Here is a 9,662-nt window from a genome sequence, read left to right as displayed (position 1 = left end):
GTGTGCATACATATGTATGCATAGACACATATATACATGTTATAATACATTATATACATATTATACATACATAAATCCATGTGTACACATTAATACATCATATTTGATGTTATATATACATGTATTTATGTATATACACATATGTATATATAAATGTATATAGTGTACATATACATTTATATACGCACATACATTAATGTATATGCTGTATATATGCACTTATTTATACGTATATGTGCGTTATATAAGACGCATATGTATACATTAATATCTATATTAACGTATATATGTATTTGTGTATTCTGGGCTGAATTTCACACTGTACTTGTAAAGTATAATCTTTTTTTTTTTTTTTTAAAGTTCTCAAAATGTCTTTACAAAGTCAAAAGTGTCTGAAACAGTCCCAACCTAGCCGTTTACATTTCCTGGTTTTAAAACAGAAATGGATAATCTGATATTTCTTCGATTCGAAGTGCTGAGGTGGCCACCTCCCCGGGACGCGGGGAGCCTGGCTTGACTTTGGGGGCCCGCCTGCTGCATGCACCCGGGAGGGCGCAGCAGAAAGCCGGCCGGAGGCGGGCCGGCCCCACGCGGGCCCGCGGGGCCCGGCTCCACCGGCCCCGCCCCGCCCCGCGCGGCTCCGCCCCTCGGCCCACGTCACCGCCGCGGCCAGGCCCGCCCCGCCCCCCGCCCGCTCCCCCGAGCCCCAGCCCCGCTGAGGACGCGGGCCTCCGCCTCGGCCTCCCTGTCCAGCCCCGCCACCCCGAGGGGACCCCTGCTACCCGGCTGCGGTCGCGCGTTCGTCCGGGAGTCCCGGGAAGCTGGGATTCGCACGGTGGTTGCAAGCGGCCGCCGCGCATGCTCGGCGGAGGCCGCCCGGGGCCGGGTGAGCCCTGATAGAGCCTTCGCCGGGCCTGCACAGCGGAGCTCCAGTGGCGCAATCGGTTAGCGCGCGGTACTTATACAGCAGTACGTGCAGAGCGATGCCGAGGTTGTGAGTTCGAGCCTCACCTGGAGCAGGAGCCTTTTGGAAATCCGCACGCTCCCGTCCCGTTTTATCTCTTTGCAGAAGAAAAGAGTTAAGACTCTAGAGGCTTCTTGGTCCGCAGGAAGCAGCTCGCGGTGGAGCCTCTTACCTGTTTTGTCCCGGTCCCTGTACCGGCGCCCCGCGTCCAGCGCGCGAACCCGGGCGCGCACCCATCGCCCTTCCAGTTTCTCTGGGAGGCTTCCCGGTCCCTTAGGGGGCACGCAGCCCCCGGGGCGCTCCCTGGCGGCGGGGAGATCCCGCCGGGGGTGGGGTGGGGTGGGCGTGGTTACCGGATCTCCAGCGGGGCGGGGTTCAGGCTGGCGCCCGGAGGGTCTCCAGGGCAGCGGGGTAGGGTGGGGTCTGCTCCTCCCCTGGGTTTTAGCTGGTAACGCCCCTGCTGGCGCCCCCCAGCACCCGCCCTCGCGCAGGTGTCCACCCTCCGGGGCGCCCACCCCGGGGCGCGCTCACCCTGGAACGCCGGCGGTAGCTAGCGGGTGAGCGGGGAGGCCTCCCGGACCTGCCGGATGCGAGCCTCGGATGCCCGTGGGCGGCCCCGTGCGGCGGGGCGGGTGGCGATCCCCCCCCCCCACTCCCCCCAAGGCCGGCCGGGTTCGGACCCACCCGCGGCTCCCCAGCTCTCCCGAGGCGCGGAGCCGTTTCTCCACAGGTGGTGCGGGAGGCGCGGGGTGGGGGGCAAGCGGACAGGGTTACCAATCAGGGCGCCTCTCTCCAAAGCGCGGTTCCGCGGTTGCTTTGGTGTGTTTGGTTTGTGTTTGTTTTCTTGCCTGTCCCGGGGCTTGAACTCGGGTCCTGCTAGCGCTTTACCGTTCCCACCTCCAGTTAGGCTGTGAGCCTCGTTCACTGGTGGATGGAGCGCTGGGAGGAGGAGGGAGGAGGTGGTGCTCCCAGCTGTCAGCCCAGTTCCATTGGTGACGGTCACCTACCCCAACCCGACTCCAAGTCAACCGAGATGTGAGGAAGTAGGTCTCCCTGGTCTAAACCTAGCGCTGCGCGCGCGTGTGCACGTGTGTGTGTGTGTGTGTGTGTGTGTGTGTGCACAGTGAGCCAAAGAGGTGGTGGGCCCCCTCTTAGGAATCCTGCTCAGGAGCCTGGAAATTAATATAGTATCTATCCATTTTTAAACATTTGCTGCTCCTTCCCCTCCCCCTCCCTCCTCCTACTTCTTGTATTTGTTTAAAAAACTTCTTTAGCTGGGCAGCAGCTAATCCTAGCTACGGAGGAGGCTGAGAGCTGAGGATCACGATTCAAAGCCAGCCCAGGCAAGAAAGCCGTGAGACTCGAATCTCCAAGTAACCACCAGAAAACCAGATGTGGAGCTGTGGCTCAAAGTGGTAGAGTGCTAACACTGAGCAAAAGAGCTCAGGTTCAAGCCCCACGGCTGATTTTTTTTTTAAATCTATTGGTATACAAATAAAGTATCACATAACTCATCCATTTTAAATATACAGCTCAATAGATTTTAGTGTATTCTTACCTACGTGTGACCACCACAGACAATTTCTGAGTATTTACCTCACTTCCACAAAACAAAACAAAATATGCTTAAGTTATTCTCTCCCCTTTTCCCCCTATCCTCTGCTCACATTATCTCCCCACTAATCTACATCTTATCTCAATGGAGTTCCTGATTCTGGACTTTGATAGGAGTAGACTTACATAGCTTGTGATCTTTTGTGACTGATTCCAAGTTTCCAAGATTCCTCCATGTGGACAGTATATCACTACTTCATTTTGTTCTATAGTATGCATTATTTTCATTTTTGAGTGAAAGAAAAGGTTGGCATTTTCAAGAAATGTACTGGAAACACTTCAGAAGGGATTAAACATAAAACGTAGATGACATACGAATGGGCAGACGTGGTGGTACAGAGCTATAATCCTGCTGCTTAAGTGGCAGAGAGAGCTTTTCTGTGTGTGTGTGTGTGTGTTTGCGTGTGTGTGCATGCGTGTGTGTGTGTGCTGGTCCTAGGGCTTGAACTCTTGACCTGGGCACTGTCCCTGAGCATCTCAACTCAAGGCTAGTGCTCTACCACTTGAGCCACAGCACCACTTCCAGTTTTCTGGTGGTTAATTGGAGATAAGGGTCTCATGGACTTTCCTGCCCAGGCTAGCTTTGAACGGAGATCCTCAGATCACATCCTCCTGAGTAGCTAGGATTACAGGTGTGAACTACTAGCTCCTCCTAGCTACATCCAGTCTCTTGGTGGTTAATTGGAGATAAATGTCTTGTGGACTTTCCTTCCCTGGGCTGGATTCAAATTGCGTTCTCAGCCTCCCGAGTAGCTAGGATTACAGGAGTCAGCCATTGGTGCCTGGCCACCTGTACTTTGAGGGAGGCATCTTCACAAAACCACGGGCAGGAAAACACTCAGTAGATTTAAACACAACGGATACTAACTGGAGACCGACTGAACCGTGTCATGAATGTGTAGGACTTTCAGCGCTTAGTTTTTGAAATTCCTTTGGTTTTTTAAAAGTTATTCTTCAGCCATGCTTGGTCAGAGCTGTGTGTAATCCATCCACGAATAAGTGGATTAGTGTATGAGAATGAAATAGAAAGCTCACACTAAGTCATTCGCATTGACGCTCATAAGGTGATTCCCAAACAGTACAACCAAATTTGTTAGGGTCTTTTGTTGGAATTTGGCAACTTTGTTTTTTCCCTCTCTGCCTCTTCCTTTCATTTTCTGTTGTTTCAGTTTTAGTTATTTTAATTCAATTTCTTTGGCACTAAACTTCCTCAAAGGGAGATTTCTTCCTGCTACTGTCAGTTCAATGCTTTCCCCCAGGCTAGATGCTTCTAGCATAGGTCTTATTGCTAATTGGATAGTTTCACTGACATTTGCTACAGTATCTTTGGTGTAATTCTTTCCCAGAAATTCTAGAACAATTCTAGCTCATTGGCTTACTGCATTTGCTTTCCAAGTATGATAAGCATTAGATGGATTCATCTAATACAATATTTGGGATATCATCATCATCAAAATGTACAACAAAGACAGAAGTACCCAAAGGAATCCGTCCATTACTCTGGATATATATTTGGTTTAAAGTTGCTATGAAGTGAGTTATATATTCAGTGTCTGGGTCCTCAACTGTAAACTTAAAATTCTAGGGCTGGGATGTAGCTCAGTGGCAAAGCGCTTGCCTAGGAAGTACAACGTCCTGGGTTCGATCCCCAGTACCCAAAAAGAAAAGACCGCCCCCCCAAAAAAATACAGTTAAAAAAACAAACTTAAAATTCTAGCATTCTTCCTGGGCTCTACATATTACTACTATATTATCAGCGCCCAATCCTGCCATAGCCATGTGTAACCTAGTGTAGCTACACATATCTGTAACCCCAGCTATTGGGAGGTGGAGTCAAAAGGATCACGAGTTCCAAGCCAGCCAGGGAAAAAGAGTAGAAAAATCCTGTCTCCAAACCAAAGCAGAATGTTGGAGCACCAAGCCCTCCGCCAAGCCTCACACTACGAATGGGGAGGTTGGTGGGAAGCTACTCTGGCCCCTCCCTTTCTCACCACACAGAGATGTCCCATGTGCTCAACATTGAAACACCAAGGAATGCCGGCCCAGGAGAAGAGGAAACACCAAGGAATGCCCGCTCAGGAGAAGAGAGGACTGGGACAATGAGAAGCAGGCAAGAGGCAGATCTGGAAGTGTCCAATGGTCTCTCTTCCTTTCCAACCCTGGGCTGTACCTGTATCCCCTGAATATTGAATTCCTAACACCAGCTTTACCTCTCTATGAACTTTCTGTGGTTGGATTCCGTCTGCCACAAGCATTTCCCCCTGTAGCAACGGTTAGTATTTGGGGAGGAGGGGTGTCTGTCACTCTAAGCCAAAGGGGTCTTGATGAATGCTGTTGTGTAACATGATGCTTTACTCCGATGAGTGACTTTTCAACTTTCTTTGTGAGAGACCGGGGTTGTGGTTTGAGGTCAGCCTGGGCAAAAAATGTTATCAAGACCCTCATCTCCATCAAATGAGCTGGGGGGTGGGGAGAGGGGATGAACACCCCTGTGATCTCAAGTATGGCAGAGGCTGTAAGGTAGTAGTAGGCTCCCAGTCCAGGACTAGCAGAGGCAAAAGTGTGAGACCCTGCCTGAAAAAGAGAGGGGGGGGGGGCTTAAGGGATATAGCACCTACCGAGTTCAAAACTCCCAAAGCTCCCCCCCCCCACCAAAAAAAACCCACCAAAATCTTAGTAAGAACTTTTTATTCTCAGAAGGAAAAGACAGCATCCTTTCTGGATAAACAGGTTTTTGTAATCTTTTGAGCTTCTAGACTGTCCTGAGCACGAGCCAGCGCCCCCTGTTGGTTGCTCTGTCTTCGTTCGCCCTCCGGGGACACGCTTGTCGGCTTACCTTCCGGAGCTCAGGCTAGATCCATCCAGGACACCACACTTGCTTCTTTGCCTTCACCACCCCTGCTCTGGTCTTCATTGTCCCACACAAACGAGCCTTTCAACCAAGTACCTGGCGCCTGATGTAGTTCTCACTCTTCCCGGTCCCTTTCCCCACACAGAAGGGCAAAGCAACCTATACTTCTGCAAATCAGATCTTGCCATTTCACAACTTTCCCTTGCATGCAGAATAAAATGCCAAGGCCTGCAGGGGTCTCATGGCTGAACTAAACCTTTCCTACCTCTCCAACCTCAGCTCCTACCATGCTGTCCCCGCTCACTGTGTTCCAGCCACTCTTGTTTCTGTTTCTTGTTTCTACCCCAGGGCCTTTGCAATAGCTAGTCCTTCTCTTGGAACAACTTCCCCCAATCTTTGGGTGGTTGGTGTTCAATCTTTGGGGCTCATTCAACATCCCAGAGATGCTGCTGAGCAGAGCCCCTCCCCCTCACGCCATCCTGCTGGCTCTTCCTATCCCGTGTAGGAATTATGTGAAGTCATTGTGTTTGTACTGGTGATCATGGCTTGTCTGCCATCAATTAGAGTGGAAACCCACGCCCTGGGAGCCAAGTTGTGAATACCCAGCTTGCTTGCAGGGGTGAAGGAAGGGTACCAGCAGGCCACAGGGAGGGAGGAGCAAGTGTTCCAGTCCCCTGGTCACTTCTGCATGTTAGATCAGGAGCCTGGTGTTGAGAAAGTCTTTTGGGGGTGCTTTCAAGATCTTTTCCCTGAGGTGTGCTATGCCTTCTTCAGGAGGCTTTCTGTCTAGTTGAGTACAGCTCACATGGGGCCCGGTGAGAAGCTATCAATGGAAAGGTTGGAGTTGTGGCTGACAAAGCCTGGTATTTCCTGGGAACCATTGGTGGTCTTGCTGCCCGGCCGATCCCAGGCTGCTGTCCCAGCGGCTTTGTTAACTGCATTTAGGAAGGCCTGGAGCTGGACAGCAGGAAAGCCAAGACCTGGTGATCAAAGCTGGTAACCATATTTTTATAAATTTTTAAATTTAAAAATTTTATTTTTATGGTATGGACCTAGGGCTTGAACTCAGGGCCTGGGCACTGTCCCTGAACTTCAGTTGAGCGTATGGTTGAGCCACAGTTCATTGGAGATAAGAGTTTTAGGGACTTTGAACTTGGCTGCCTAGGCTGGCTTCAGACCACAATCCTCAGATCTCAGCTGCCTGAGTAGCTAGGACTGTGGGTATCACTGGCCCCTATCTCCACTCATCAGCTTTAGCACTGAATCTCAGGGTCCTGTAAACCCTGAACACAAAGGTGACCATTATCTTAACCCAAAATGTGGTTCCAAGCTAGTAAGCCGAAGCAGCGAGGATGGACGCTTGCGGAAGCCAAGGCTAGAAGAGTTTCTCTAGGCTTGGGTGTCTGGGTTTGTCCCCCTGTCTTTGTGCAGTCTGCATGTCTCAGCCACCCAGCCTAGACAGGAGAAAGAACCACTGTTTTCTGCAATGAAGCCGGCTGCTGCGCGGGTCTTTATTTCCTGATGTCTTCCTCAATAAGGTTATGGACTTGTTGAATCTGCAGAACAGAGGAGAGAGGAGTGACAATGTTGCCCTGGCCTCTCTAGGTGTTTGGCTGTCACCTCAGCTTGACAATTGTCCTTGTAGGGAGGACCTTTGGAGGGGCTGTGCCTGCCTGCACAGACAGCCATCTACCACATGGTGGCGCTGTGGTCCTACCCCAGAACAGAAGATTCTCAGCCTGGAGCTTGGGCATGGCCAGCTGAGAGACTGGCTATTGACTGGGGTTTCTTTGTTTTGTTTTTGCCAGTCCTGGTGCTTGAACTCCAGGCCTGAGCACTGTCCCTGGCTTCTTTTTGCTCAAGGCTAGCACTCTGCCACTTGAGCCACAGCACCACTTGTGGCTTCTTCTATATATGTGGTGCTGAGGAATAGAACCCAGGGTTTCATGTATACTAGCCGAGCACTTTACCACTAGGCCATATTCCCAGCTTGACTGGGTTTTCATCCTCAGCCAGCACGGTGGTGGCAGGGGGCTCACTGTAGTTTTAACTCTGGCTCAAATCCTCACTCAGCTTGCCATGCAAAACACAGCCTGGTGGGGAGAGGGGAAGGGAGGTGGGTGGGAGGGGTTTAGGCAGAGAAGAAGCATTATTCCTGTCTTGCAGACTATTTTTTGGCAGGCAAAGGCCTGGGTTAAAAGAATCAGAAGGCAAAGAGGAATGTCCTGAGTCCTAAGTACCACAGGAAGAGAAGAGATGGCCCTGTTCATCCTCCTGACCCCAGGACATCCTCACAGGCCTATAGAAATGGGGCCCAAGCATTGGTGTTTTCCAGCTGCATCTTGCCTTTGGGAAATGACTCCTTTGGGAGCTGGGTCTGTCACCACTTGTTTGCACATAAGGACCCATTCGTGGGCCTAGGCCAGAACTCAGCCCTTCTAGATTCTCATCGGAAGCAACCTCCCCATCAAGGAGCTTCTGCACCCTCCTCATGGCCCCCAGGGACCATGTTGTGAGAAGAATAGAAAGTGCACATGCCAGGCTGGGCAGCTCCTTTAGGCATGCTCATCCCTTAGCACAGTTCATCAGAGCCACCTGGGGGTAGGAAGAGCGGGAGGGGAGAGTGTGGGGCTCTGGAAGGGGTCAGTGATACAGAGGTCAGAGTAGGGTGGCTCCTGAGGACACTTGATCAGTATTACATTCTGCCTTTTCCTGATCTCTATTGAGAGTGCAGGCAGAAATTTCCTCTTCGGATTTTTTTTTCTATCATGAAATTTCCATGTATTAACTTTATTTGATTTAGATTTAAAATGCCATTTCTCCTTTTTCTGTTTAATAGGAAATGCGCTGAGGAGTTAAAAATTCAGCTATGTTGCATCTAATATACTCAGACATGGGTAAGGACACGGAAGACACGAGCCAGTTTATGGAGGAAATATGCTAAGAGTATTACTGATGACTGCTTTCCCAGGCTGTCCTCTGACTGGCTTCTCCTGCCTCAGCCTCCTGAGTGCTGGGACTCTAGCAGGCACCACTACACCTGGGTGATGTTGGGATCCCCACCCCTATTCCCCACCAGTATTAGCCCTGTGTTCTCATTTGGCTCTAGCATGTGAGCCACTCTCCTGCTTCTCACCTTTTGCCTGCCAATTGGAGATACAGTCTTCCACAGGCTGGCTCTGAATCTTGATTCTCAGATCTCAGCCTCCTGAATAGCCAGGATTATAGACATGAGCCACTAGAGTCTGGCTTTTGTTGGAATATATATTTGGTCATGGAGTTTGAACTCTGGGCCTGGGTGCTGTCCCTAAGCTCAAGGCTAGTGCTGTACCACTTGAGCCACAGCACTACTTCTGGTTTTCTGGTAGTTAATTGGAGATAAAGTCTCACAGACTTTCCCATCTGGGCTGGCTTTGTACTGTGATCCTCAGATCTCAGCCTCCTGAGTAGCTAAGATTACAGGCAGGAGACATTGGCACCTAGCTGTTGGGATATTTAAAAAAATTTTTTTTTTCTTTTGCCAGTCCGGGGCCTTGGACTCAGGGCCTGAACACTGTCCCTGGCTTCTTTTTGCTCAAGGCTAGCACTCTGCCACTTGAGCCACAGTGCCACTTCTGGCTTTTTCTAGAATATGTGGTGCTGAGGAATCGAACCCAGGGCTTCATGTATGCGAGGCAAGCACTCTACAACTAGGCCATATTGGGACATACAACCAAGGTGGAAGTCTGGGTGCCCTTGTCTGTTGGCCCAATGTGCAGGAGCTCCAGGGCATTGGGGGAATATGTGCAATTTGGTTGGGCGAGTCCTGCCCATGACATGGTAAGAATCCACACCCTGGAGACTCAGGAGCCAGTTGAGTCTTAAGACTGGGAACTCAACAAGATCCAAGGTGGGTCTGGGTGAGGTGTTCCTCTAGGCTGTGGAGGACTCCATTAATGAGGACAGATGTTGCACACAGCATCTCTAGCAATCAGCCTGCCCCAGGTACATTTCAGAAAGTGGTGCTAGAGCAACTGAAACGACCTATGAGAATCCTTAGCAAATAGTCACTGAGAACCTATGATCATTACTGTTTCCTAGGGCCTGGATTCCAGCTACAGCCCCTTGTCCTCTCTGCCGCTTTGAATAGTGGGGATAGGCACCCATCCTATTCTAAGTACTAAAGAGGAGACAGAGCTCTTGTGTAGGAGGTATCCCATGCTGTGATCTCAGAGTGCACACTGCTAATTCTTC

The 9,662-nt window shown here is 50.4% G+C and overlaps 1 non-coding gene across 1 annotated transcript; it reads left to right on the top strand.

Moving 5' to 3' along the window:
• The first annotated feature begins 926 nt into the window (after positions 1-926).
• On the top strand, positions 927-1,019 carry Trnai-uau. Its single transcript is given in 2 exon segments — positions 927-964; positions 984-1,019. It is a non-coding gene; the product is annotated as a tRNA-Ile (tRNA).
• The last annotated feature ends 8,643 nt before the right edge of the window (positions 1,020-9,662 follow it).

This window comes from Perognathus longimembris, chromosome 8, assembly GCF_023159225.1.
Source record: "Perognathus longimembris pacificus isolate PPM17 chromosome 8, ASM2315922v1, whole genome shotgun sequence".
Lineage (NCBI taxonomy): Eukaryota > Metazoa > Chordata > Mammalia > Rodentia > Heteromyidae > Perognathus > Perognathus longimembris.
The sequence above is the reverse complement of the archived record's forward strand: the minus strand, read 5'-3'. Positions and strand labels throughout refer to the sequence as shown.